Source organism: Nerophis lumbriciformis, linkage group LG20, assembly GCF_033978685.3.
Source record: "Nerophis lumbriciformis linkage group LG20, RoL_Nlum_v2.1, whole genome shotgun sequence".
Lineage (NCBI taxonomy): Eukaryota > Metazoa > Chordata > Actinopteri > Syngnathiformes > Syngnathidae > Nerophis > Nerophis lumbriciformis.
The window spans coordinates 20,254,582-20,282,500 of NC_084567.2; the positions used below are offsets into that span (position 1 = coordinate 20,254,582).

Genomic DNA, 27,919 nt, shown 5'->3' on the forward strand with positions numbered 1-27,919 from the left:
GTGGCATTCTGTACAAAAAGTGCACTTTAATTTAGTGTTGTTTTGATATGTGATCTTAGTGACATCATGCACAAAAGTGCACTAATAGCTTGTTTTAAAATGTGTCTGACAATCTTGCACGTTCTGTTTTGGAAATTACATGAATGTTTGTGCCACTGCTTAATAACTGTTTAATAAATACAGTTTTGGTAAATTGACTTAGTTGTGATTTCCCTCTCTGCATGAAAGTTTAAAATTAGCATATATTAATGCAGTATGAACAATAATGTTTTAATGTAGACACATATAATCATCATACTGGTGTGATTATATGCATCAAGTGTTCATTCAAGGCTAAGGCAAAATATCGAGATATATATCGTGTATCGTGAAATGACCTAAAAATATCGAGATAGGCCATATCACCCAGCCCTAGTTGAAAGTAAAAAAAAGTAATATAAATAATAATCCATCCATCCATCCATTTTCTACCGCTTATTCCCTTCGGGGTCGCGGGGGGTGCTGGAGCCTATCTCAGCTGCAATCGGGCGGAAGGCGGGGTACACCCTGGACAAGTCGCCACCTCATCGCAGGGCCAACACAGATAGACAGACAACATTCACACTCACATTCACACACTTGGGCCAATTCAGTGTTGCCAATCAACCTATCCCCAGGTGCATGTCTTTGGAGGTGGGAGGAAGCCGGAGTACCCGGAGGGAACCCATGCAATCACGGGGAGAACATAATAATATAAAATAAAAACCATATGTTGTATGGGTTTTAAGTAAGTAGTGGAAAACATTTGGATACCGCTGATAGAATGATTCACCTCATGATAGTATTACACAATTGCCTACAAATTTGATTCTTACACATTTTTTACGTATTCCGTAAAAAAAACAACAACAAAAAAAACCTGTAGACAGTCTACTCAGTTGCCAGAATTTTATCGTAGATTGTTTGCCGTTATTTTTTTACAGCATATAAAATAGACAAAACACTACAACTATTTTTCAGCAGTAAAATTCAGGGGACTGAGCGGCCATATTTACATCGTAAAATCTATTGTCATTTTTACAGTGTACACTTTAATGGATATCAATAATAATAATCATAAGTCAACCAGATATTTAACAAACATGTTGTAATGCATGATAACATAATTTTTACAATATTACAAAACTCAAATCTATTGTTTATCTGGTTATTATTACAGATTATTGTAACAACTTGCTCTGTCTGGACCCCAGAATGTGTAATGTAATGTACAAAAGTAACTAACATTACATTATTTACATGAACAACGTTATCTTTACAGTTTAATACATAAGTCAAGCGGATATTTTAGTATTTTAGGGTAAAACATTTTTGTAATGTAATATAATGTAATGGGCTGTAAATCTTGGAGCACCACACGATTCGATTTGATTCGATTTAAAACAGTTCTCGATTCAAAATCAATACTTTTTTTAATAACATTGGGTGCCAGTTCTATGATTAACTACATTCCTCCATAAAATAGATAAACAGCGCTGAGCAATTTATATATCACTTAAAAGAAAACTGGTTTTGTTTGATAAAATTCTACCCAAACATTTAACAAATTTAACAGATTTGTTATTGTTTTTTAATCAATTAAGAATTATTACAAATAAGAATTGTGATTCATTTGAAAATCGATTTTTGACACCCTAATAGTATAATATTTGTGACATTATTAGATAATAGGGGTGCACAAAAAAAATTGATTTACATCGGAATTAAAAGTCTTATTCATTCCCATTCTAAATCGATTCATAATTTTCAAAAATCTATTTCATACATCAATCTTTTTTTCTTTTTTTTTTTAAATACGTTTTTAGGCCACTTCCATGCCACCAGAAGGAGCTGCAACCTGTTTTGACTAAATTTCAATGTAATTATTATGGCACATAATACAAAATCCAAAACCAGTGAAGTTGGCACGTTGTGTAATTCGTAAATAAAAACAGAATACAATAATTTGCAAATCCTTTTAAACTTATATTCATGTCATGTCTGTGTAATCATGTTTTGTTTTAAGTCATGTTTTGTTTAGTTTCTGGCTTTTCACTCCCTTGTCTTGTTTGCATGATTACCCATTAGTTTCACCTGTTCCACGATTGGACTCATTGTACACTCTTGTTAGTCACCATAGCAACCATTAGTTTTCACCTGTCACGTCACGCACCTGTTTCACGTTTTGAGTCACGCACCTGTTTTCGTTAATCATGTCTGTGTTAATTAAGCTTTTCATTTTCTGTTGTTCGTCCTGACGACATCCCCGCATTTATGCCCCCTGTCACACTCTGTCCTCCTCTGCGCACTTCATGTCCATGCCAAGTAAGTTTGTTTATTATTGCCACAGTTAGTGTTTTTTGTTGTTCATAGTTTTTTGCCCCCGTGCAAGTCTTTTGTTTTCATTAGTCAAGTTTGTACATCCGCCTTGAGCGCGCCTTTTGTTCCTTTGAGTGTTATTATTAAAAATGTATTTATCTTCACGCCATGACCAGTCCAATTCACTTGCACCTTGGGAGAACAAACCAAGCCATAGTCCAAGTCATGACAGATGTCGTCAGCAAAGAAGTTCTCCCGCAAGATTGGACGAAGGAACGTGGGAGGTCCTGCGCGCCATGGAAGCTGAGACGCTGCGATATTCCCCCACGGAGCGCAAGGATCTCATGTGGGGTCCGACCGGCAAACTGGTGCCGATCAGCTCCGTTTGGCCCGGGGACGTTGGCGCGTCATCCCAGCCACAGAAGCGCCGCCAAAGGCGAGGGACGCCAGGAAGGACATCCGCGAGCCAGCGGGACACGCCGCTCCCACAAGCCCCGCCCCCTCCGGGCGGAAGCAAGCAGCAGTCTGCCCGGCTTCCCCATGATGACATCACAGACCAGGATTTTTTTGCCTCCAGCTAAAAACTCTAAAGCCATGTCTTTGATAAAACATTATCAACACATGTTTTTAGAAATCAGGTCTAATCAGTCCAAGCCACGTCCCAAATTTCATGCCCCGCCCCCCAAGACTCATGCCCCGCCCCCCAAGACTCAAGTCCCGCCCCCGTCACTATTTTTTTCTTTTTTTCCGCCCACACAACCCCAGGTGGGGGATAAAAAACAACAACATTGTGGACAACTTAAAGGGGAAATTTCAGCCCTCCTCCAGACCTCCCTCCGCCCACCCCTAGAGAGAGTTCCAGACCGCAGGGAGCGCGTCTGGTATCTTCCCCTTGAGGGGGGGGGGGGTCGGGAGCTGTGTTGGTGGGGTGGCTCGGCATCACCATGCCAAGCCACAGCCTCCAGCACGGCCACCACCACCAGTCTTCCGACCTGTCAAGCCACAGCCTCCAGCACGACCGCCCTCACCAGTCTTCCGACCCGTCAAGCCACAGCCTCCAGCACGACCGCCCTCACCAATCTTCCGACCCGTCAAGCCACAGCCTCCAGCACGACCGCCCTCACCAGTCTTCCGACCTGCCAAGCCGCAACCCCCAGCTAGGCCACCTCCACCTGCTCCAAGGCTAGCACCACGGCTAGCTGCTCCAAGGCTAGCACCTGTCGCTGCTCCAAGGCTAGCACCTGTCGCTGCTCCACGGCTAGCACCTGTAGCTGCTCCACGGCTAGCACCTGTAGCTGCTCCACGGCTAGCACCAGACCCTCCACACCAAGACCCTCCACGCCAAGTCCAAGACCAAGACCCTCCACGCCAAGTCCAAGACCAAGACCCTCCATGCCAAGTCCAAGAGCAAGACCCTCCACGCCAAGTCCAAGACCAAGACCCTCCACGCCAAGTCCAAGACAAAGACCCTCCATGCCAAGTCCAAGACCAAGACCCTCCACGCCAAGTCCAAGACCAAGACCCTCCACGCCAAGTCCAAGACCAAAACCCTCCACGTCGCCAAATGCCGCCAGTCGCAGCTCCACGACGCCAAGTGCCGCTAGTCGCAGCTCCACGACACCAAGACCCACACCAAGACCAAGACCAAGACCCGCCATGCCAAGACCAAGACCCGCCATGCCAAGATCAAGACCCACACCAAGACCAAGACCAAGACCAAGACCAAGACCCACACCAAGACCAAGACCAAGACCCACACCAAGACCAAGACCAAGACCCACACCAAGACCAAGACCAAGACCCACACCAAGACCAAGACCCGCCATGCCAAGACCCACACCAAGACCAAGACCAAGACCCACGCCGAGCTTCGCCGCTGGACGCGTCATGCCGAGCTTCGCCGCCTGACTCACCACGCCAAGCCACGTCTGCCACGATGACGACGCGCCTCCCTCCTCGTCGGCCACGGATATGGCCGCTACCTGGTCGCCCGCCACGCTAAGTGCGCCCACCTCCCAGTCGGCCACGAATGTGGCCATTCCCTGGGCGCCCGCCTCGCCTGCTGCAGCGGCGTTCCACTCGCCGCCGCCACCTAACTCTGCCCCGGTGGATACGGGGACACGTGGTCTGGCGACCCACCGCCATTTCCCCCTCCCGCCCTCCCATGACTTTTGTTAAGTTTTTTCTTGGACATCTGGTATCTGTCCTTAAGGGAGGGGCTCTGTCATGTCTGTGTAATCATGTTTTGTTTTAAGTCATGTTTTGTTTAGTTTCTGGCTTTTCACTCCCTTGTCTTGTTTGCATGATTACCCATTAGTTTCACCTGTTCCACGATTGGACTCATTGTACACTCTTGTTTGTCACCATAGCAACCATTAGTTTTCACCTGTCACGTCACGCACCTGTTTCACGTTTTGAGTCACGCACCTGTTTTCGTTAATCATGTCTGTGTTATTTAAGCTTTTCATTTTCTGTTGTTCGTCCTGTCACACTCTGTCCTCCTCTGCGCACTTCATGTCCATGCCAAGTAAGTTTGTTTATTATTGCCACAGTTAGTGTTTTTTGTTGTTCATAGTTTTTTGCCCCCGTGCAAGTCCTTTGTTTTCATTAGTCAAGTTTGTACATCCGCCTTGAGCGCGCCTTTTGTTCCTTTGAGTGTTATTATTAAAAATGTATTTATCTTCACGCCATGACCAGTCCAATTCACTTGCACCTCGGGAGAACAAACCAAGCCATAGTCCAAGTCATGACAATTCAATTGAATACACTGCAAAGACAAAGATATTTAATGTTCCAACTGAGAAACATCTTTTTTTTTTTTCAAATAATCATTAACTTTGAATTTAATGGCAGCAACACATTGCAAAAAAGTTGGCACAGAGGCATTTTTACCACTGTGTTACATGGCTTTTCCTTTTAACAACACTCAGTAAACGTTTGGGAACCGAGGAGACTAATTTTTGAAGCTTTGCAGGTGGAATTATTTCCCATTCTTGCTTGATGTCCAGCTTAAGTTGTTCAAAGTTCGGAAAATCCATTGTGGTATTTGACGCTTCATAATGCGCCACACATTTTCAATGGGGGACAGGTCTGGATTACAGACACAGCCCAGTCTAGCACCCACACTCTTTTACTATGAAGGTAGGCTGTTGTAACACGTGACTTGGCATTGTCTTGCTGAAATAAGCAGGGGCGTCCATGATAACGTTGCGTGGATGGCAACATATGTTGCTTCAAAACCTGTATGTACCTTTCAGCATTAATGGTGCCTTCACAGATGTGTAAGTTACCCATGCCTTGGGCACTAATAAACCCCCATACCATCACAAATACTGTTTTTTTAAGTTTGCGCCTATAACAATCCGGATGGTTCTTTTCCTCTTTGGTCCGGAGGACACAACGTCCACAGTTTCCAAAAACAATTTGAAATGTGGACTCGTCAGACCACAGAACACTTTTCCACTTTGCATCAGTCCATCTTAGATGAGCTCGGGCCCAGCGAAGCCAGCAGTGTTTCTGGGTGTTGTTGATAAATGGCTTTGGCTTTGCATAGTACAGTTTTAACTTGGATTTACAGATGTAGCGACAAACTGTAGTTACTGACAGTGGTTTTCTGAAGTGTTCTTGAGCCCATGTGGTGATATCATTTACACAATGATGTCGCTTTTTGATGCAGTACCGCCTAAGGGATCGAATGTCCGAAATATCATCGCTTACGTGCAGTGATTTCTCCAGATTCGCTGAACCTTTTAATGATATTACGGACCATAGATGGTGAAATCACTAAATTCCTTACAATAGCTGGTTGAGAAATAATGTTCTTAAACAATTTGCTCAGGCATTTGTTCACAGAGTGGTGACCCTCGCTACATCCTTGTTTGTGAATGACTGAGCATTTCTGGAAGCTGCTTTTATACCCAATCATGGCACCCACCTGTTCCCAATTAGCTTGTTCACCCATGGGATGTTCCAAATAAGTGTTTAAAGAGCATTCCTTAACTTTCTCACTCTTTTTTGCCACTTGTGCCAGCTTCTTTGAAACATATTGCAGGCATTAAATTCCAAATGAGCTAATAATTGCAAAAAATAACGTTTTCCAGTTTGAACGTTAAGTATATTGTCTTTGCAGTTTATTCAATTGAATATAAGTTGAAGAAGATTTGCAAATCATTGTATTTTGTTTTTATTTACGATTTACACAACGTGCCAACTTTACTGGTTTTGGTGTATGTACATCGCGATAATCAGCTTGAATCGAGAATTGCTTCTGAATCTAATCGTCAACCCGGAAATCTGAATTCACACCCCTATTAGATAACATAGCATAAAAATACATTTACAATTGCATGGAGTACTTTTGTTTTTTTCCGTCAAAACAGAAATAACTTAAAAATAAAGTTCTTTACTGATGCATATTTTATCTCCAGGGTTTCCCGGGGCCACCTCAAATGTGTTGTAGAGAAAATAGCAATATAATAGGAACATTGATCTGACACAGATTCTGGTATTGATACGATTGGTATTTGGTGTACATGGATATTCTCCTGAGGATGTTTGCGATCTTCAGTTACACTTCTTTCTATTTCCTTCCATGTTGTCAGCCGTCAACATGGTTCAAGATCAGACTGTTGTGGCTTTCATCTTTATCTTCCGTCATTTACTGGAGGAGTGTGTGCTATTTACACATCACTGGCCATACGGGGACATTAGCAGCATGTTCCCTCAACTCCCACCTCGGTTCAGGGCTACAGTTATCAGTGCCACCTGCTCTTGGAGTGCTCCCTTCATCAAAGGCAGCGAAAAGGCGCTAAGTGGTCTGAAGCTGCTATTGCCTTTTGATCCGCTCCAACGCCAACCTGGCAAGAATCCATCTGAATATGGACAGGAATCTGTTTTTGGCCTTCATAAACTCTCACGTTCACGACAAGCATCGGAAGAAAAAAAAACAATTGACTTTATCGAGGGGCCTGCCGCCGAGGACCCTACCGAGGTCTTGCTTTTTCTTAGATTAATCAAGCAAATAGCTAAGTGTCGCCTACAATAACAACGTGTTGCATCATGTTGGTTTCATACTCTATATACTAGGTTTGTCCAGGGTTTAAAAATACTATTAAAAATTAAACATAAAAAGTTGAAAAAAAATAGCAAACATGTGAAATGTAACGAGAAAAAGTTGCAATGTTGACTCTAATAACAACAATCTTATAGGTAATGCTGTGCAATTAATGGTTGAGTTACTTTCGTTGGCCCCTAGATGCTGACATCAGAACTATCATTTGTACATGATATAAAACCACCGCCTGGCCATATTACCCCGTAGTTTGGACACCACTGCTGTAAAGTATTAGCCCACATTTTATGTTTTTGTTTGTACAAAGCTAGCTTGACGGCGTATGTACTGTAGTTGTAATCTCTCTCGGCTTCCGTTTCATTCACCCTCTGTTCCTGCTTGCATCTTATTGTACCATGGGTTCCGTCCAGAAATCGACGTTCCAAGAACGCTAGTTTAGTAATGATTCCCAGAGCCCAAAGAAAGTCTGCAGCCTATAGAGGCTTTTCTTTTTGGAATCCACCCATAGCAAAAATGTGCTTGCTCATCTGTTGCTTAATCTCATATCTTGAGAACATTTTGAGCTTCTCATATCTGTCTAATTCTGTGATCAATTGTTTCTCTTTTATTGCTCCTAAGGGACCCTTAGGAGCAATAAATAAGCTAAAAAGAGACAAGACATCACTGAGACAAAGGAGGTTGAGTTGAGAAAACCATTTGAGCAATATTTGAGAAGTGGGATACACTGAGGAGAGCTCATATATGTATGCCACTGATCTCAATTATGTCTCATTTATTTTGAAGGAGAATTAAAGAGAAAGAAATGAGATGTATGAGCAATAAAATAGATCTTATGTATGTCTCTTTCATGTCTTGATTATTTCTCTTAAATGTCTTAACAAAGCCATCATATCTCAAATTTGAGAATAATGAGAACAAATTGAGAGTGCAATTTAAATATTCGTTATCTGACTTAATTAGAAATAACACTAAAAAAATAGTCAAATATTGAGCGGTGTATCACTTTATTTGGCTACACACAAATACAAAATATAAGATATGAAAATAGATTAAATACAACAATTTAAATGTAGTTAATTAGTACATACATAATGTACATATTGACATTCACAATAATTAAAACAACATAGAAAACAATATACAAAAAATAAAACAAATACAAAACTAAATGAATTTAACATTAAGTACTCACTTTGTTGTTGTGAAAAAGTCCGGTGTAGTTTTTTTTAACTTCTTGTTGAGCAAACCATGTACCGTAGTTAAAAAAAACACCTGACTTAATCTCAGTAAGAGGGTGAGTAAATGACTAAATTTCCATTTTGGAAATATTCCAAAGAAAAACTGAAATACATTAATAAAATTGTAACCGTGGTGTTTGGAACTGGTCTACATATAAAAAATAATCACACATTGAACACCAAGGATACTTAACATTTTTTACCTCAGGGCCCGACCAACTTTTCCACTACAGAGGGGTCTGGGACCCACTCAAATACAAACACTGAATTAGTCATCTTACACTAAAGTGTATTACAACTGAGTACCATTGCGGCCCATATGGACGGACCACAGCTAAGAAACAGATATTTATTGGCGGCCCCCAAGGGTATTCGCAGCCAAACAGTGGGCCCCAGCCCTATGATTAAGAAACACTGTTGTAAACAATAGAACAGCCTCCTGCGATAACAATATAACATTTGGTACATAAATGATCATTAAAACATTTTGAAATTGGTTACAAAAGCTACTAATATACCTGATTATGTAAGCAGTAACATACTGCGTCATTTCCGTTTTTTATTTGGAAACAGCTTTGTACTGTGAAGGGATATTAGCCGCTAGCTTGTTAGTGAGGTTGCATCAGTGCCAAATTTGTGAGACACAGCACAGCTCAATATGCATTGTCACAGTATAACGTGGTACTAAAAGCTACATCATAGGGCGTTTTTATACAATATATACTGCGCAACCCCAGACCAAAATATCAACATGTTTACAAAGGAAACATCCTACCCCAGAATGAACTTGGCAGGTACAAGGGCCTACTTAAAACCTGCTCTTGCCCAACATTTGTTTACCAAAGCTTGCTTGAGCTTGGCCTCCTCAATATTGTCCCAATCAGGAAGGGTACCGCATCTCAGGACATACGCTGTTAGGCAAGAACATAATAATCAGGCATTCGTAATTTTGCCACATCCGAGTTTCTACAGGTATCAAATCTATGCAATGCAATAATAATAATAATGCAAATCTAATTTAATGCTTTTTAACGCCATTTTTTTGGTACTTATAAAAATGTAATGCCAATGTGCGACTGCATATAGTTATTATATATAGTCAAAAGCCTACAATTATCTGTATACACACAGTTGTAAGCATTAGACAAGTTAATTAGTTGAAAAGTTTAGATTAACTGTTACTCTCTCGTGTATTAGAATTGGCTTACAAAACTGTTTAATTGGAGAATGTATTTTTATTTATTTATTTTTCTTGAGTAGCATATAGTGTTTTGACTGTGTGCATGGCCGTAGAATGGCCAATTAAAAGGTTCCGTCCATCAAAATATTTAAAGGAGAACTGCACTTAAGCCCTCTAAACAAACATCCAATTCTGCATCAGATGATCAATATAATATACCCATAAGCCATTTTTTTAGTTGTGTCTGTTTAAAACATGCTGTAAATATATATATATATATATTCTCTGAAAATGTCTTATAATAGCCACAAACTGGAGGATACCATTTTACAATTACAATTTGTTTTAAAATAGTTAAAAGGTTTTATAGAATAATAAATGAACATCATACTAGGATTGCAAATTATGCATGTGTTTGGACATGGATGATCGATTTAAACATTTTAGAAAAATACAGAACGGTATTTGGAAAAATGCCAATAAAATGCATTAAAAAAAAGCTATGTCAATTATATTAATTTGCCGACATTGAATATATTGTATTTTACACCCTCTCTGTTTAAAATGTTTACAGTAAATAGCAAGTTATGTATCAAGTATCCAGCAGCTGAAGGAACTTTTATTAATTTATTGTGGGAACGTCAGAGAATAAAAGAGTTGTGGTCTGCTGTGAAAATTGCCTTGTTTGTCCATCCTAAGCCATAACTTGAGGCGCCTGCGTCACGACAGTTGCTAATGTTAGCTCATATGTGTTGAAGTGGAGGTGATTGAAATAAACGAGTCGTGTATGAAAAAAGCTCAGCTTCCCCATTATCCTGACATGATGTCCCAGTTAAGGACTACACGCCTACAGTGACCAAAGAATGGAAAAGTTTAGGCCCCCAGAGCAGTTTCATTGTGCCGTATTGAGGCAGTGCTTTTGTCGCGTTCCCACCTTACAATACCTCTCGTATGCAGTTTGGCAGCTTCAGACACAGACAGATGTAGCAATTTCGAGGTTCTTAAGTTAATTTAAATTTAATTTTTTTTTTTTTCGTTTGACATATTGACTATCGGCCATGTCCTACAATTGTATTACATTTTTTAAATGCCTCTGGACAACGCTTTTAATGCTTTTTATTGCCATTTAAGGCCTTAATTTACACAAAATCCATTTAATGACTTCATGCCTTGTGGAAACCCTGCACATACAGTACACTAATACACACAACCACACTTCAAGTTGATGGACATAACACTATATTGCTTATCACAATGCTAGTTTTTTGGCCAATCACAAACTGTAATTATGTAACATTCACTTATGCTTCTCGTGTGCTATAATCGATAAGGGATCAAACTTTCTCGTATTGAACTTCTATTTAATTATTGTTACACAACTTTGGCCTGAAAACACCCTCAGTTTGGGAAAACTTACTTAGGATTTCTTCAACTTTTTTCCGGTCAAGGATGCGCTTTCCTGTTCCTGCAGGTTTGTTTCCAGGGCGACCAAAAGCGACAGCATTTTGACACTCCTCAACTGTAAAAAAGTGGTCAAAAAGTGCGTGGAATAAACGCATGCAATTGGGCTTTGAAGCATGACTCATGGCAGCAAGGCGGAACAAGGACATGAATACGCCGCTCTCAGGAAAGAGCTCCTGCTAGCCCGATTGTTGAGGAGGGCCGTCGCTGTATTTGTCACTAACGAGGTCGCAGAGAGTTTGGAGTACTCTGACTTGGTCCGGATCTGAAAGGGAAAAAATAGCACAAACAATACCCGAATGAGAAAATAATGTGTTCAAGGCCAAATAACAAATTTACGTAAACAAAATAATTACATCATGAATAAATTAGCATTAATTACTTGCCTATTTTCAAGAGGACTTCTTCGATTTGTTGCTTTTCTCGCAGGATTTTTTCGAACTCCTCCCAACATCCATCACATGGCGTCCATGATTTTTCTGCCTGCGGTCGATATGAGATAGTGTCCTCGACAGATGGGTTGCCTGCATCTCTCCTGTCAAAAAAGTTAAAGTTAAAGTTAAAGTTAAAGTACCAATGATTGTCACACACACACTAGGTGTGGCGAAATTATTCTCTGCATTTAACCCATCACCCTTGATCACTCCCTGGGAGGTGAGGGGAGCAGTGGGCAGCAGAGGTGGCCGCGCCCGGGAATCATTTTTGGTGATTTAACCCCCAATTCCAACCCTTGATACTGAGTGCCAAGCAGGGAGGTAATGGGTCCCATTTTTATAGTCTTTGGTATGACTCGGCCGGGGTTTGAACCCACAACCTACCGATCTCAGGGCGGACACTCTAACCACTAGGCCACTGAGTAGAGATGAGAAATACTGAACTACAAAAAAATTATTGAAATGACCCACATTTTAACCTCCAGCGGCCAAAGTGGACCTTAGTCTATGTACAGTGAGGAGAACAAGTATTTAATAGACTGCAAAATATAAAACAAAACAAAAAATCATATTGTATGTTTTCAGGTAATTTGCATTTTTTTTCCATGGAATTGATCACCTAGAAACCTCTATTGGGAGTATATTTGAAGTATTAAATATGGATATCATGCAAAAAGATGCACATGAATTACTTAAAAAAAAATTCATACAATGTGATTATGGATTTTTGTTTTGGATTCTATCACTTACAATTGAAGTGTACCTATAATGATAATAATAATAATAATAATAATAATAATAATAATAATAAAAGTAACAGACCTCAAACTACAAAATCAGCAGTGTATAAATGATTTGTTCTCCTCACTCTATGATGGACGGTACCAATAATGAAAATAAATGTACCATGACCAAAATTGACCATATCTACAATCATTCTGTACAGTACTCCTAAACAAAAACATTTCACATCAAAGACAAAGGAACTGGACCAATACTGAAGATGAAATCTTCTTGACTGCAAGGAAATAGACAACTCACTTAGTCAACAATACCAACAGATTATGACAGATTTTACAATATTAAGTTATACATAACATTGACTATCCCCAAAAAGTTATTACTTTATATATCTCAGGATTATTTATGAAATGTACAATTAAGTATAAACTGTCAAACCAGTACTTATATTTGGATTAAAAAATGTTTTTAAACTATGGCATATTGAGATTTCCGCCTTAACTACTTTCTTTCACACAGGAAGTACAGGCATGTGAGCACCCTTTGACAAAAGAGGAAAATTTACAAAAAAGAGGAACATTTCTATCTGCACGTAGTGCTCCCACGCAAGCCCCGAAAATATGTTTTTAAGAATCAATACTACATAGCCCTGGGCCAATAAAACAATAAATATATATCGCAATAGACACATAATGATATAAATATTAAATGTGTTCGATAAAATATTTGAGCAAGCAAGATTCGCTGCATGAGGTCACTTGCGCTTTGGGAACCCAGGAAACAGAAAACAGGAAGTGTCACTGAGCAATGGGAGGGACATGCTATAACAGACAATCAGTTAACGGTATTTACTGAGCAATGGAAGGGATACGCCAACAGCCAATCACGTAACAGTATCAACAACAAGTAAGCTAGCTCGATGATGCTAATTATGCTAACTAGCAAGCTTGTTTTGGTTTCCCTGTCCTGAAATTCAGTGCGGCGTTTAGGCAAGAGCAACAGCAAGTACCTGCGGCCGAGGCGAGCGTTCCATAAATTTTGTTTGGATCCTATTTTTTGATATTGTTTACTTAATTCATCCATGGAACTTTTGTTATTGTTGAAAGCTCCGGATCGGACAGGTTTTCACGGGACACATTTCTGGTGTTGTGTGTTGCTCTGAGAACCCACGGGTGTTTAGTTAATGCTCGATTGCTGATAAGAAAGCAAAGTTAGCTCTGTTTTTTGACACTCATCCTTCAACCCCCATCCTTACACTACTTTTATTTATATTTTTATATATTTTAATTTATATTTAATTTTTAAAAATGAGGAATTTATATTTTGACGTGAAACTGAATGTTAAAAAACGTAGATTTCTTCTGTTAAGAAAGTATATATTGTGTAACTATTTTTTTTCCTCAATAAAACTTGTTTATAAGATTTCAGTGTGTGTTCAAGTACTTCTTGAGCACATTTATCAATACTGTAATAACAATTGTAACCATGACATGAAATGTTAATTTTTTTACTCCCTAGTTTTGACACATGAGATTGTAGAGTGGATATTTACACTCTATGAACATTTTGACCATGATTAAAAAGTAATAAAATGATGGCAAATAATTGTTTTCAGGGTCCACTAGTTCAGAACTTTTAATCCTGAAATCAAAGTGGATACAGATGTTGGGGTTTTGGCAATGAAATACATTAAATATTTGTATTTGTCATTCACATACTATTTACTGAAACAATTATTTGATGGCAGATAAAATAATATTTCAGTTAATGCTGTTTTTTTGGTTTGGAAATTCACCAAATTTGATTTTATAAAGATGAAAAGTTTTGAACTTGTAGCCCCATAGGCATGAGGTAATAAATGTCAATCTTACCCATAGGGTGGTGGTGGTGGTCCAACAGTGTTGCTGCCTGTTACAAGTCCCCCGTCACTTTTCCTGAAATATATTCAACAGTTGCCCTATAAAATTTACCATCTGACCACTTTGCTAAAACAGAATCTCCTGTTCTAAGATCTAAGATCTGCACAGGAGCTTCATCTCTTGACAAAATGTCTGCTCCAGTAAAGATTTTGCCGGTATAACCGTCCTCCCATCTGACGAAGGCCAAACACCCTGAAAGAGAGAGTGCAAAAGAGAAAGTGTTTAACATTTTTTATTTGAGTATAAAAATTTGGACTGGTATTTGTCACCTCATTTGGACAACAATGTTATGATTATTCCCTCTCCCCATCCCTATATGCATTTTAAAGCATATGCAGTAGGGTGAGCTTGCCCATCGCTGTCTTAGAGGTGTGTGGCCTCATTACAATTAGGGTACTGTTACTAACCTTCTTGGGGCGACTTTCCCATGGTGGCATTCTCAGCTGTTCTTTAAATACTAAACAAACTAATAAAGTCCTTTTTCCAGTTTGTTAGCTACATGTAACACGGCAATTTGGCTTAACCGTAGTCCGCTTTGCCACACATACAGAGACTTACCAGATTACTCATTTGGGGGAGGAGAATTATGCAGGTCCTTCATTTTCTTTGTGGGAACTCTTAACCTCTTATGTTGTCATTTTCTTTTTGTCCATCCTGTTAATGAAAAAATAAATTTTGTATCACAAACTGGGGATAGGTTGATTGGCAACACTAAATTGACGCGAGTGTGTGAATGTAGTCTGTCGATCTGTGTTGACTTGTCCAGGGTGTACCCCGCCTTCCGCCCTAGCGCAGTTGGGATAGGCTCCAGCACCCCCCACGACACGGAAGGGAAAAGCAGTAGAAAATAGATAGATGGATGGAACTATAATATAAATGGAAAGTATTTACATATATGGGGTCACTTCATATGGATGTTAACTTTTTGGGTAAATCATATTTAACTTCTGTCAAAAACAAGTAAACAAAATGATTGTTTATGATCGTTCTGGCTATAGTAAAAAAACCTCAACCCGTACAGTTTAATTCTTATCTATTTTGGGGTGCGGGGGGCTTGATGGCACCTTTTTATAATAGGGTACATATTAATAAAGTTATGGCATTTTTAACAAAAAAGGTCATGAATAAAATATTGAGCCCCAATGACTTTGTATTGAAGAGGTTGACCATAAATTAGTGCATTTTGACCAGGTTAAGACAATCATAACTTTTTAAACATGTATCACAGGAAAATTATTCTTATATTACGTAACTCGTAAGAGGTTCCGCAGCCTCCGAAGCAGAACCTCTAGGTTCTGTAACAGCTTCTTCCCTCAGGCCGTAAGGCTCTTGAACGCATCATAATGAAATTATCCCCTCAACTCCCCCAAAATGGATTAACTCGCTGGAATAAAAAAGACAATATAACATACATCCATAAACGTGGACGCATGTGAAAAAGTGCAATATATTTATCTGTACAGGAACCTATTTATTTATTTATATATGCACCTTATTGCTTTTTTATCCCGCACTACCATTAGCTTATGTAACACAATTTCCTTACTATTTGTACTGTAAAGTTCAAATTTGAATGACAATAAAAAGGAAGTCTAAGTCTAACTAGTCTTAACAAGACCTGTCTGATAATGCTAGTTTCATTTAAATGAATGAATGTTTCAAATTTTACACACATAGCTACTTTATTTTCCAATATATATGCAGTTTATATGATCAACAGCGTGATACAATACATACTGGCCACTGCCAGCTAGTAAGCAAATGTACTGCTGCTTTCAAAATGGCGGGGCACATTTGTCAATCATTGTACACTTTTGGATGTCATCTCTTATTTATTACAACTAGCCAGCCATACCAATAAAATGCAGTCCGGACCTTCTTTGTCGATTGTTACTTTACCTACAACAGTATTATAAAAATGTTTAAAGTCAAACCCCCGAATTAATATGCACTGTATAATCTAATTGTGAAGGTCATTATGTATACTAACATTACTTGCTGGACAGACGCCATTAGCGTTACCGCAACCTCTCAAAGGACCACTCGTTGTCACAACAGTTAAATATTTTCACTTCACAACATTACATGGTTAACCAACTAAAAAATATTAGGATACTTACCTCTCCAAGTCTTCTGTCACAAGCGTTGCGGTTGTCGTTTCCAAAAACGTTCCCGCTTCTTCTTCTCTTTCTTCTTCTTCCTCGTTTTCGTTCGAGGTCGGCGCACACAACGTTAAAATGTTACGCCACCTACTGTTTTCCCGCTTCTTCTTCTTCTGACGTTGATGGCAAACAACGCGTCATGTCCGCCGCTGTCTGATAGAAGGCGTGAATTTTCTGAATTTCCTTCCATTGAAAGTTACACATAGCCAAAAATGGCTATTTTCAGATGGACATACAAGGAGAAAATCAACTTTATCTAAGTTTTGAGATGTGGATCTGTCTCATCAACATTCTCGCGAGATTTGGCACGGTGCCCCATGAATCTGTCCAATCATATTTGCGCTTCCTGGAAAACACGCATGCGCATTTAGTGGGCGAATGTGACTTGTATCGATTGGAGGAAACAATTCAGCATCGAAGGAATAACGACTGAAAGTAAGTAATACCATTTATTGTTTTTGTTTTGGTATTTAAATTACTTTAACACACACGAGTTATTATTCATCAAACTAATGTAACGTCACTGTGTTACGAAAATAGAGCTATAAATGCCGCATTCAACGGCGCAACCACCTTGCTAGAAGCTATGATACTTACCTCCACCGAGGCATCGCAAGTGATAAGATACACTTTATACATCCCATAGTGAAATAACAATGATAGACATAAATGTACAGAGAACATTGGAAGTGGAACAATATAAATTACTGAACATACACTGCTTCAACATAATATAGAGTTTTACATTTACAAGAAGTTCCACTGTGTATTCCAGCAACCTTTGTCTGTATTCACATAGTATTGGAGTGTCAAAATGACAAAACGAAAACCTGCAAAACGATGGAGAAGAACCGGTAAAGAAGTCGACTCAAATAAACGATCAAGAATGACTGTACAATTGGTGAGTAGACTGGCATAGTGGTGGTGCATTAAACTGGAAGCAGATATAATATGTGATACTTTATTTTTCTTCCTGCAGCCACCAATGTGAATGTGGAGACTGATGAGCAATGTCTAAGTAAGTTATATGTATATGCGTGTTCTTTGTTTATGTGAATTAGTTCTGATTGAGATTTACAGACCAGATAGATGGATAAAAAGCTGTCCACAGTTTGTCAGGAACAAGCATGGAAATATTGCTTTCTTTTACCCTGATTACAGTAGCACATATATGAAGAATGAAACTTGAAATATGAGTTATCTCAGCATGTGTAATTAATCTTCTTTGAACCTTTCATCTTCAAGTTAAGGCTGGTAGGTAACATCAAGTCATGATTAGGGATGTAACAATATCAAAATGTCATGGTATTATATTGTCACAGTGTTAAAGCCACGGTAAGATATTGTTACAAACATGTCAACGTGTGTTAAATGAAGTGGCAGGAATGTTTAGGATAAACACACTTACTGTAATTGAATACAAACATAATGTTCATATGTTGTAGTCCTATTTATTATTATAAACAGGTATTTTAAGTGCAAAGGAATGGTGCAAAATCATCCAGAATTTCAAGTAACACACATATTTTAGTTTAATCTAACACAGCAGTTATAGGCACAGAAATATTTCACAGCAACAATTCCTCCGAGCTACGAAGCACAAACGTTCCCGTCACTCCTGCACAGTTCCTCTTTTTCGCCCCTATATAATGTCCCCTGTTTGAACTTTGTTGTCCCACACTGCGCGGGTTATCTTGGGAGATCGAGTTTACTTCTCAGATCAGCCCACTTAATATTGTCAGAAAAAAACACACTGACGGGAGTTCTCGTTTGATAGCGTCACACATCACGGCATTATTGTGAGAATTTTGAAACCAAAATAACGCAATATTTACAATAATGTTGCATCCCTCGTCAAGATCCTCTCTCGTAGGTTTGGTTTGCTGCTGTGTATTTACTAATCATTGGCATTGTTTATCACTGAAGTTCCACACTTTCTTTTTATAGTGCGTGTTGTATTGTGATGAGTTACATTTAATACTGTGGATTATGTGTTACCACAAACACAGAAGATACGTAAACATGAACTACAATGTGATCAAGATGTGGGAAAAAAGTAAATGCATTCCATTAGCTAGATTTGTATAATGTGTTCAATTTATGTCAACTTGCTTCTTGTTTTGCAATTTTCTTCTTTTCTTTTAATTATTTTAATTTTTAGAGTTTTTTGGTTCCTCTTCTTTGTGTCAGAAGGTAGCAGCAGGGGAACAGAAGGAGCCCAAAACACTGCTCTTCATATGGAACACATCCAACCTCCAGGTGTCCATGCAGGATGTACCACTCTGGAACACCAAGCCTCTCCCTACCAGCCAGGTACACCCACCGTCTTCTGTGTCTAACTAATGTTTTGCTGTGAATTTTGTCACAAAGCATATCCTGCTAAAATATGCCAAACTTTTGAGTGTAAGAATGTGAGCGATATGCTGAGATGTTATACGTTTTGCCTTGTGACAAAATGTTATAAAAAACCTTTAATGATTTTTATTCTATTTTAATTTCAGCACATGAAAATATTTCTACTTTTGACTCTATCAAAGACAATGGAAAACCATTTTCCAGATCAGCCCTCATAGATCCTCCTGATGGCCTAACAACTGAACTACATGTCGATGCTGAGTATGATCCATCTCAATCATTTAAGGAATCTCTCCCTGATATGGGGGATTGGATGTACAATGACGGACATATGTTTAATGAAGGATTTGAAGATAGTTTGAGTGAGGAGTGTGCAGAAGAGTCAAATATCAAGGACACAACAGACAAACCATTATATGACAATGCATCAGTAACCGTGGCAGAGTGCCTTCTGATCATCATGGCTTATGAAAACTGTCATAAAGTCACTGATAAGGCCCTATAAGCGATTTGCTGAAAATGTTCAAGTTGCTTTGTCCCGATAGTCTGAATGCAGACTGCTTAAACAGTGTGCAGAAGTTCAAAAACTTTCTTTTATCCCGCTCTGCATCATCGCCTATTTTATTACATAAATACTGCAGTAATTGTTTTGGGCCATTAGAAAGTAAACAAATAAAATGTCTGTCTTGTGGGACCAGTGTGTCAGAAGAAAGATCCTCATCCTTTATAGAGGTTCCAATTAAGGCTCACATAAGGTCATTGTTCCTCAAGCCAGGTTTTCAGGAGAAGCTTAACTTCAGATTAAGCAGAAAGAAGGCAGATGCTAACAACATTGAAGATATATATGATGCAGAAGTTTACAAACAGCTTGTCGATAGGGGTGGTCCTCTTAGTGACCCTAAAAACATCTCACTTGGAACACCGATGAAGACAAAAATTGATATTTGTTAATATAATAATAATACATGGTACTCAAAATATACCTATGCAGATGGTAAATGTAGTCAAACTTGTGCAGTCTATTCCTGTTATTTCACAAACTATTAAACCAGGGAATGTCATAGCTGAATTTTACAGACATATGACTAAAGATGATAGTTTCTGTCAGGAAAACAAATATTTGTCTAGGATTAAACTATATGGAGCACCTAGTGAACTTCTATTGGACACAGTTCACCTCTCTGCATTGCAAATACATGCGGGTCACTGCATCAATTCTGGAACAGTAAGCATCTTTCACAGGGCACAAGTTAAGAGAAATTATCTCACATCAAAACACAATGGTAAAGGTAATAGAAGAAACAATTTTACAGTTTTTTTTTCAAATGACGGACAAACAAAGTATGGACAGATTGATTTCTTCTTTATCATAGCACAATCATGTGCCAAATGGGCCCTCCTTTGTGAATTCAAACATGCAGGGTTTTCTTTGCTGAAAGATAGTGTAACAAATGGTACATGAAGTCATGTTATTCCCCTATTGGAAACCTCTGCCAGTACAGTAGTATGATTGGATGACATATTGGGTAAAGTTGTTTTCCTTGACTTCACATCTGTGCCTGGCATTGTGTTTGCAGTTCATTTCCCAAACACACTTGAAAAGTTTTAACTAATTAAGAACTCAACTGGCCTAAGAAGTCACAAATCAAATATTTGATCATTGTTATAAATGCTCTGAAAATACACACCGATGAGATGTTGCCGTGGATGCTGTAAAAGTCTGTAAGTATGTACTGTATATGGAGTATCATTGTTGATTAAGTTTTTGCATTGTCTGTAATATTTCAGTGGCCAATATATTAAAATGTACTTGTTAAATAAAACCGCTGTTTTTTTTAATGAATATTTAGGCCTACGACGCTACTGTATTTTAATATTAGTCCTTATCATGGTGGTTGGAGAGCGAAAGGTTTTCTGAAGTGGTACTTTGTGAAAAGAGTTTGAGAATCACTGCTCTAGAAAGTTCACTAATGTTAAAAGGTCTTAAAAAGTGTCTTGTGATCATAACAGTATTGTTTGGGTTCAGTTTTAAATCTCACAATTGTAGTCACTGAGTTACTGCACATGGCGTGTGTATAAGAAATCAACAAATTAAGTAGAACATTATGCATTAAACCATATAGATTACAGACCATATATCCATATTGCCTGAATTAATTATTTATTTGGCATGAGATAAACTGGAGTATGATTGAGGTGTAATTAAATTGTGCCAATTAAAATGTATTTTTAATTTATTTTTCCTAAGATAGAAAAGAGGCATATCTGACAACTCAAATGGTGAGCAGTGAGAGACAAAACCAAGTATATCTCTCACTGAGACATAATTGAGACATATTGGAGACCAGCTCATTCATCTCTCATTTTGCTCTTAGTTGAAATCGGGAAAAGAGATAACTGTTAGACAACTTTGAGATCTCTCACAGTGCTCACTGTGAGCCTTATTTCTCAGGAGATACATCTGAGAAGAATGAGAAAACTACTTTGGTCTCGATTCGTGCTCTTTTATGTCTAGGAGATGTATATAAGACATACATGAGATCTCATCTTCAATTTTGCTTTGCTATGGGCAGTAACCTGAAAGATAGATAACTAGATCATTTAATTCTCTCCAAAGAGAAATTCATACCAGAATGACGGAGCAGCAACAGTTAAATATGTTACGTCTGTAGAAGCATTCAAGTCTCGGTTTAAAGAGAAACTGCTTTTTGGGGGGAAATTTTGCCTATCATTACAATCTTTTTGTAAGTCAAGAACACATGTTTTTTTTTATTTTTTATTTAGTCAAACTATTTTTGAAACAATCTCAACCTGTAAATTAACCTGTAAGTTTCCCCTCTCTTCCGTCCGCCATTTTACTCCCCGCCTTGCTTCTTCTTCTTTGTTATTATTGGCACCAGACGCAAACAAAAACAGTGGTTTTGACGGCCTTAAATTGACTCAGCAGCACCACCTGTCGTTGTAGAGTGTGAATTACAGGTGCTCTGAGCGCAAGTGTGCGGATCGCGCAGCGTGGATTATTACTGCCAAAAGCATTTTTTTATACATGCAAACTGTTATTTCAATTGAAGAAAATGTTTTTATTTTTAATTGAATATAGCCGAGTAAAAACATGTAGAGTTTTGGCAGTAATTTCCCTCCGTACAGTAAACTTACTGAGGAATATTAGGATGTTTAAATGTTCACGTCCAATGCATTGAAGGTTTGGGGGCTGAAGCATCCTGCTGAGGAACCTGGCAAGGTCTTGGTTTCCTCAAACTAATAAGCAGGCTGTTAAGTGTTGCCCATAATAGTTTGTTTGTTTATGTTCCTCAATGTTTGTGGTCTGATTTAAAACCCCAGACCTCATATTTCCTGCGTTGCAGACGCCAAACGCCAGCTCCTGTAAGAAAGTGCAAGATGGAGATCCGCCAGGTCTCGTCTGGTGTCGCAGCACTTCTGTCTCGTATTAGAAGGGCGACTGTTTACGAGCGAGCGTAAAGACTTCACCGAAACAGTCGAGGTCCTGTGTCACCAGATGTTTTATAGCAGCATGGCGGAGGCAGAGGGGTGCTGGCGCTGGCTGGGCCGTCAGGTGCTCTGCATTGCCTTTTATGGCCCGGTCCACTAATGAAAGCAGGGTTCTGGGACCGCTGCGAAACATCAGAGGCCACTTTACCCTGCCAGGCCCGCACCTCCATCCACGCAGGAATGTCGTAAAGTTTAAGAGGCCACTTCTTTTCATTATTGACTTCCGCATCCGTTTGCATGCCGCTGTCTTGTTGGCTGATTGATTACATTTCATTTGGCGACATGGTGGCGGAGGTGTCGCCCCGACTTCACAGGCTGGAACGCAGGATGTAGCCGTAGGTCAGCATGGAGCAAATGAAGTGTGAGAATGTCCAATTGTCGTTTGATAAGAGATCTGAGATAGAGACAGGGACATCAGGGAGCAGTTTTGTGGCCACCTGGGATGTCCATATGTCAGAAAAGATGTACAGTTGTCACACGGAATCTTTACATAAGTTTTTTCAAGATCAAAGTTTATCACCTGCAACTACAATTCAGAATGAGACTTTTTTTACCAATACAAAACTGAAAAAATATTCATTCACACATACAGTATTACTGAAACACTCTCATACACACTACTGAAATCCTCCCATACACTTCTGAAACACTCTTAGATACACGACTGAAACGCTCTCACATAAAAAACTGGAAAATTATTCATTCACCCATACCACTGACACGCTCTTATACACACTACTGAAACACTCTCATAAACATTACTGAAACACTCTTACATACACGACTGAAACGCTCTCACATAAAACAACTGAATAAATATTTATTCACACATACCACTGAAACACTTTCATACACACAACTGAAAACCTCCCATACACACTACTGAACCACTCTTACATACACGACTGAATTGCCCTCACATAAACAATTGAAAAATTATTAATTCACGCATACTACTGAAACACTCTCATCCACTACTGAAATCCTCTCATACACACTACTGAAACACTCTTACATACACGACTGAAATATCAAAATGGCCTCCCTTTGCCCTGTGATTAGTTGGCGACCAGTCCAGGGTGTCGCATGCCTCTTGCTTGAAGTCACCTGGGATAGGCTCCAGCTTAGAAAACGGATAGATGGATAATCATCAGAGACATCTGAAAACTATTGATGGAATCAATGCGATACTGATACCACCACTCTCGGTATCGACATTTGGATCAACCTTCCCCCACTCCTAACTACAATGACAACAGCCCAGTTGTGCAATAGGCTACGAGTTATGTTTAGCATATCTTGGACCGATCCCCCCACCACCCCCTTGCCCGAGAACTGCGTGAGTGTGCTCAGGCGTGTGGGGGGATGCTGTGGCCGAGGGAGGGGCAGACGGGAGTGTGTTTGCAGCACTAGGTCGGTCATGCGAGAGCAGCTGCAGCGCTTGTGGTCATTATAGGAGCAAAGTCTTTACGTTGCTGCACCAATTAGTTTTGACCCAGAAGAATTGTCTGCGGAGTCCAGCGTCGTTTCATACTCACCATGTTCAAACGTGCATTCATACGTTCCATTTTCCATATTTTTTTGATAAACATATCTTAGCCCGCACGCACACTAAAGCAGGGATGTCGAAACTTACAGTGCTTGCTCACAGTACTGTGCTCTATGTTGATTTATTAGATCTTAAAACTATTAGTTAATGAATATTTCCAAGAATAAAATGGTAATTAACATAGCATACAAACAGAATAAAATGCATTGTTATGGCCAGAGTGGATTCATATGGCCCCATTCCTGGTGGTTTACCTGACACATGAAACGTGACACATTGCATCATTTTCAGCGGACTACTTTGCAAAATGATGAACAATCTTCCTCTCACATGCATTAACTGTAAATATGTTAATGTATTTATGGTGAGTGCTATTGACAGTGAAACAATAGCGACATAATATTTAAACTACTTCCGGGCTATAATTTATTACATAAAAGTGTTGATCACAACAAAGTCATGCATGCAAAGTCTACTATTCTTTTAAACTCGGTGCTTTTTTTGCCATCAAAGTCCTCCTGTGTCCAGGGAATTAATCCCACAATTTGAAAACATTAACAAAAAAAAAATGGTTATGCCCTGCGATGAGGTGGCAACTTGTCCAGGGTGTACACCGCCTTCCGCCCGAATGCAGCTGAGATAGGCTCCAGCTAGGGCTGGGCGATGTGGCCTTTTATTAATATCTTAATATTTTTAGGCCATGTCACGATACATGATATATATCTCGATATTTTGCCTTAGCCTTGAATTAACACTTGATGCATATAATTTTTTTTCATTTTCATTTATTTATTTATTTCAGGCAATGACATAAAAAAGTACAAAGTTGACAACACATAATAATATAAATTAATATAGTGCAAAAGGTAATGTATAGTATGTAATGCATGATTGTCCAGTTTTGCCTGAAAGGGAGTGGGAAGAAGATAATTTATTTAATCCCACCCCCAGTTCTCCATTCAGTGATTATTCACATGATTGTCACACTGTTACTTTGTTCAAGGATTATAATACAGATGTTGTATCATAGTGGCATTACCACAGGTAACAATAATTATTACACTGTAACAATAATTTGTATCAACAATGTAGGAATAATGAATATACCAACAATGATAATAGACACAATACCAACAATGGTAATAGACAACATAGCAACAATGGTAAGGAAACATTGAGCACATGTTAACACTTTGAGACGGAGTACAACAGCAGGTCAAATTAAAGACCCTCATCTCTATATTTGAACCAGACCCCATGTTTGTATAATAGTTTACATTGATTAATAGTTTGGCATTGCTTGTGTTGTAAGTCCAGTTTGTTCCATAGTTTTACTCCGCATACAGACACACAAAAAAGTTTACGAGTGGTTTGAGCTCTCGGCAATAAGAAATATCCAAAGTCTCTCAAGTTTTGAGCCTGCACTGGTCTTATAAAAAAAAGTTGTAAATTAGGCGTCAATAATTGGTTAAATGCATTATATAAGATTATTAATGTATTATATTTAACAAGGTCATCAAAGTTGAGCAACTTTGATTGCATAAACAGATTGTGAGTATGTTCTAAATAACCAACGTTGTGAATGATCCGCACTGCTCTTTTCTGTAATATGATCAGAGGATGAATTGTGTTGTGGTAAGTATTCCCCCATACTTCAACACAGTATGTAAGGTATGGCAGTACCAAGGTGCAGTATAGAGTACGGAGGGCATTTTCGTTGAGGTATAGTTTTGCTTTGTTTATAATTGAGAGGCTTTTGGAGATTTCTGTTTTAATGTGTCTGACATGAGGTTTCCATGATAGTTTACTATCAATTATTACTCCCAAAAATGTATTCTCATTTACGATTTCAATTTGGGTACCATCAATACTTATTTTCTGTTCAGACGTTATGTTGCGATTTCCAAACATCACTATCTTAGTTTTATTTACAGTATATTCAAAGATAATTTATTTGTGTCCATCCATTTTTTTGCTATGTTTAGTTCTGTGTTTACTGTATTTATGAGCTCATAATAGTCATCACTACTGTAGAATATATTTGTGTGGTCTGCAAATAGTATAAATTTCAGTACTTTGGATGTATTAAACATATCATTAATATATACATTAAACAGTTTTTACTCAACACGGACCCTTGGGGGACACCACAAGCAATGCCAAAAGTATCAGATAAAAATTGACCCATTTTTACAAACTGTACCCTCCCTGTTAAATAACTTTTTAACCAGTCACTCACCAGCCAGCCCCCTAATTCCAAATATGTCCATTTTATGTAGTAGAATTGAATGATTAATGGTATCAAAGGCTTTCTTTAGATCAATAAAAATACCAACTGCATATATTTTATGCTCCAGTGCATTAGTAATTTCTTCAATAGCTTCGGTTATCGCCATTGATGTTGTTCGTTTGGACCTAAAGCCATACTGACCGTCATTGATTATATGATGCTTCTCAAGAAAAGATTCAAGTCGAAAGTTAAATAGTTTCTCTAAGATTTTTGAGAACTGAGGCAAAAGAGAGATTGGTCAATTGGTGAAAGCGTGTTTGAACTTATTCACTACATTACTCATATTATAATCTTCACCGTTTTCATCAATAAAGTAATCAGGATATGTCAACTTTGAATATCCTTGTTTGATTAGACTATTCAAAACATCCCAAGTTCATTTTATATTGTTTTTGTTTTCATATAGTTTTTTTGATACTATAACCGTTTGCTTGTTCTTATAATATCAGTTAATTTATTTTTGTACTTCTTGTATCGTTGTTCGACTTCTTTTGTTTTTATTTTGATGAAAAGTTGTAGAGATCGTTTTTCTTTTTACAGGCATTAATTATCCCTTTTGTGATTCAAGGGTTATTTTTATTTTTTTCTTGTATAAAATATTATTTCACGGGGCAATGTTTATTATGCAGGGAAGTAAAGATGTCTAAAAAATTACAATAAACACTGTCCACATTTGGTTCTCTGTATACTGAAGTTCAATCCTGAACTGCTAAACTATTGTTTAGGGCACGCGCATAAGGGCGAAGCTTGATTTTGATGCCGGTGATGACCACATCATTCATGCGTGTGTATTGCTCCAGCTCGTCCACTCGCCGCTACAGGTCCACAATGCGCCAGTCTTTTTCCATGTTCTGGAGGTGTAGGTGTTTCACCTCCTCTAGTAGCCCCAGAAGCTGCTCCTGCTGTGTTCTGACCGCAGTCACATCGCTGCACAGGGAGTGGAGTGTGAGCTTCATCTTCTCGAACTCCTCCGATGTCGGGCTTTTCCTTGGTGGAGGCATTATGATGGTCTATATGCCGAAGCATCCAGCAACAGAAGAAAATCCCACCTCCGTATCTCAGGCTGCTAATGCTAGCCGGCTTCGGTGTGCTAGCCCGCAGCACCGATCGACACAAACTGCAATATTAAGCAGTGGCACAAACATTCATGTCATTCCAAAACAGAAAGTGCAAGATTGTCAGACACATTTTAAAACAAGCTATTAGTACACTTTTGTGCATGATGTCACTAAGATGACATATCAAAACAACACTACATTAAAGTGCACTTTTTGTATGCAACGCCACTACAATAGTTTAAAACAAATAAAGTGCACTTTTGTGCATGATGTCACACAAGATATTTAAATAACTGTCAAATAAAAATTAGATGTAAAATAGGAAATCAAATAGTGTATGTCCTTTGCTATGTGGTAGGTTCCTGCGGACGTTATCTCCTTCTGTTGTTGACTATTTTTTTCATACGGTGTTGATGTGAAAATGGAAGACGCCAGGCTTGCTTCGACATTTTGTTGGGTGTGGCACCGGCCGAGATGTTGACATGTGGAGTTTCAACCACTTTTCATTCTCTAGCGGGTGACTTTTCAAATAATGCTACAAATTAGTAGTGCTGCTACTTCTTGTAGCAACGCTTTTGCTGCATACTTGACATATTACAGTTGTCTGTTCAACA

At 38.8% G+C, this 27,919-nt stretch overlaps 2 long non-coding RNA genes across 3 annotated transcripts; one reads left to right on the forward strand and one right to left on the reverse strand.

The window, feature by feature from the left end:
• Positions 1 to 8,465: 8,465 nt before the first annotated feature.
• Positions 8,466 to 16,731, reverse strand: LOC133619515 (uncharacterized). Of its 2 annotated transcripts, none has more exons than XR_012051016.1 (6): positions 16,502 to 16,731; positions 14,940 to 15,035; positions 14,334 to 14,573; positions 11,674 to 11,822; positions 11,244 to 11,552; positions 8,466 to 9,557 (listed from the first exon to the last, which is right to left on the reverse strand). It is a non-coding gene; the product is annotated as an uncharacterized lncRNA (long non-coding RNA). The 2 variants fall into 2 exon arrangements; XR_009817428.2 differs by having other exon boundaries at positions 11,244 to 11,345; positions 16,502 to 16,729.
• Positions 16,732 to 16,906: 175 nt separating this feature from the next.
• Positions 16,907 to 19,171, forward strand: LOC133619789 (uncharacterized). Its single transcript, XR_009817460.1, has 5 exons — positions 16,907 to 16,978; positions 17,343 to 17,444; positions 17,523 to 17,561; positions 18,734 to 18,856; positions 19,045 to 19,171. It is a non-coding gene; the product is annotated as an uncharacterized lncRNA (long non-coding RNA).
• Positions 19,172 to 27,919: the final 8,748 nt, after the last annotated feature.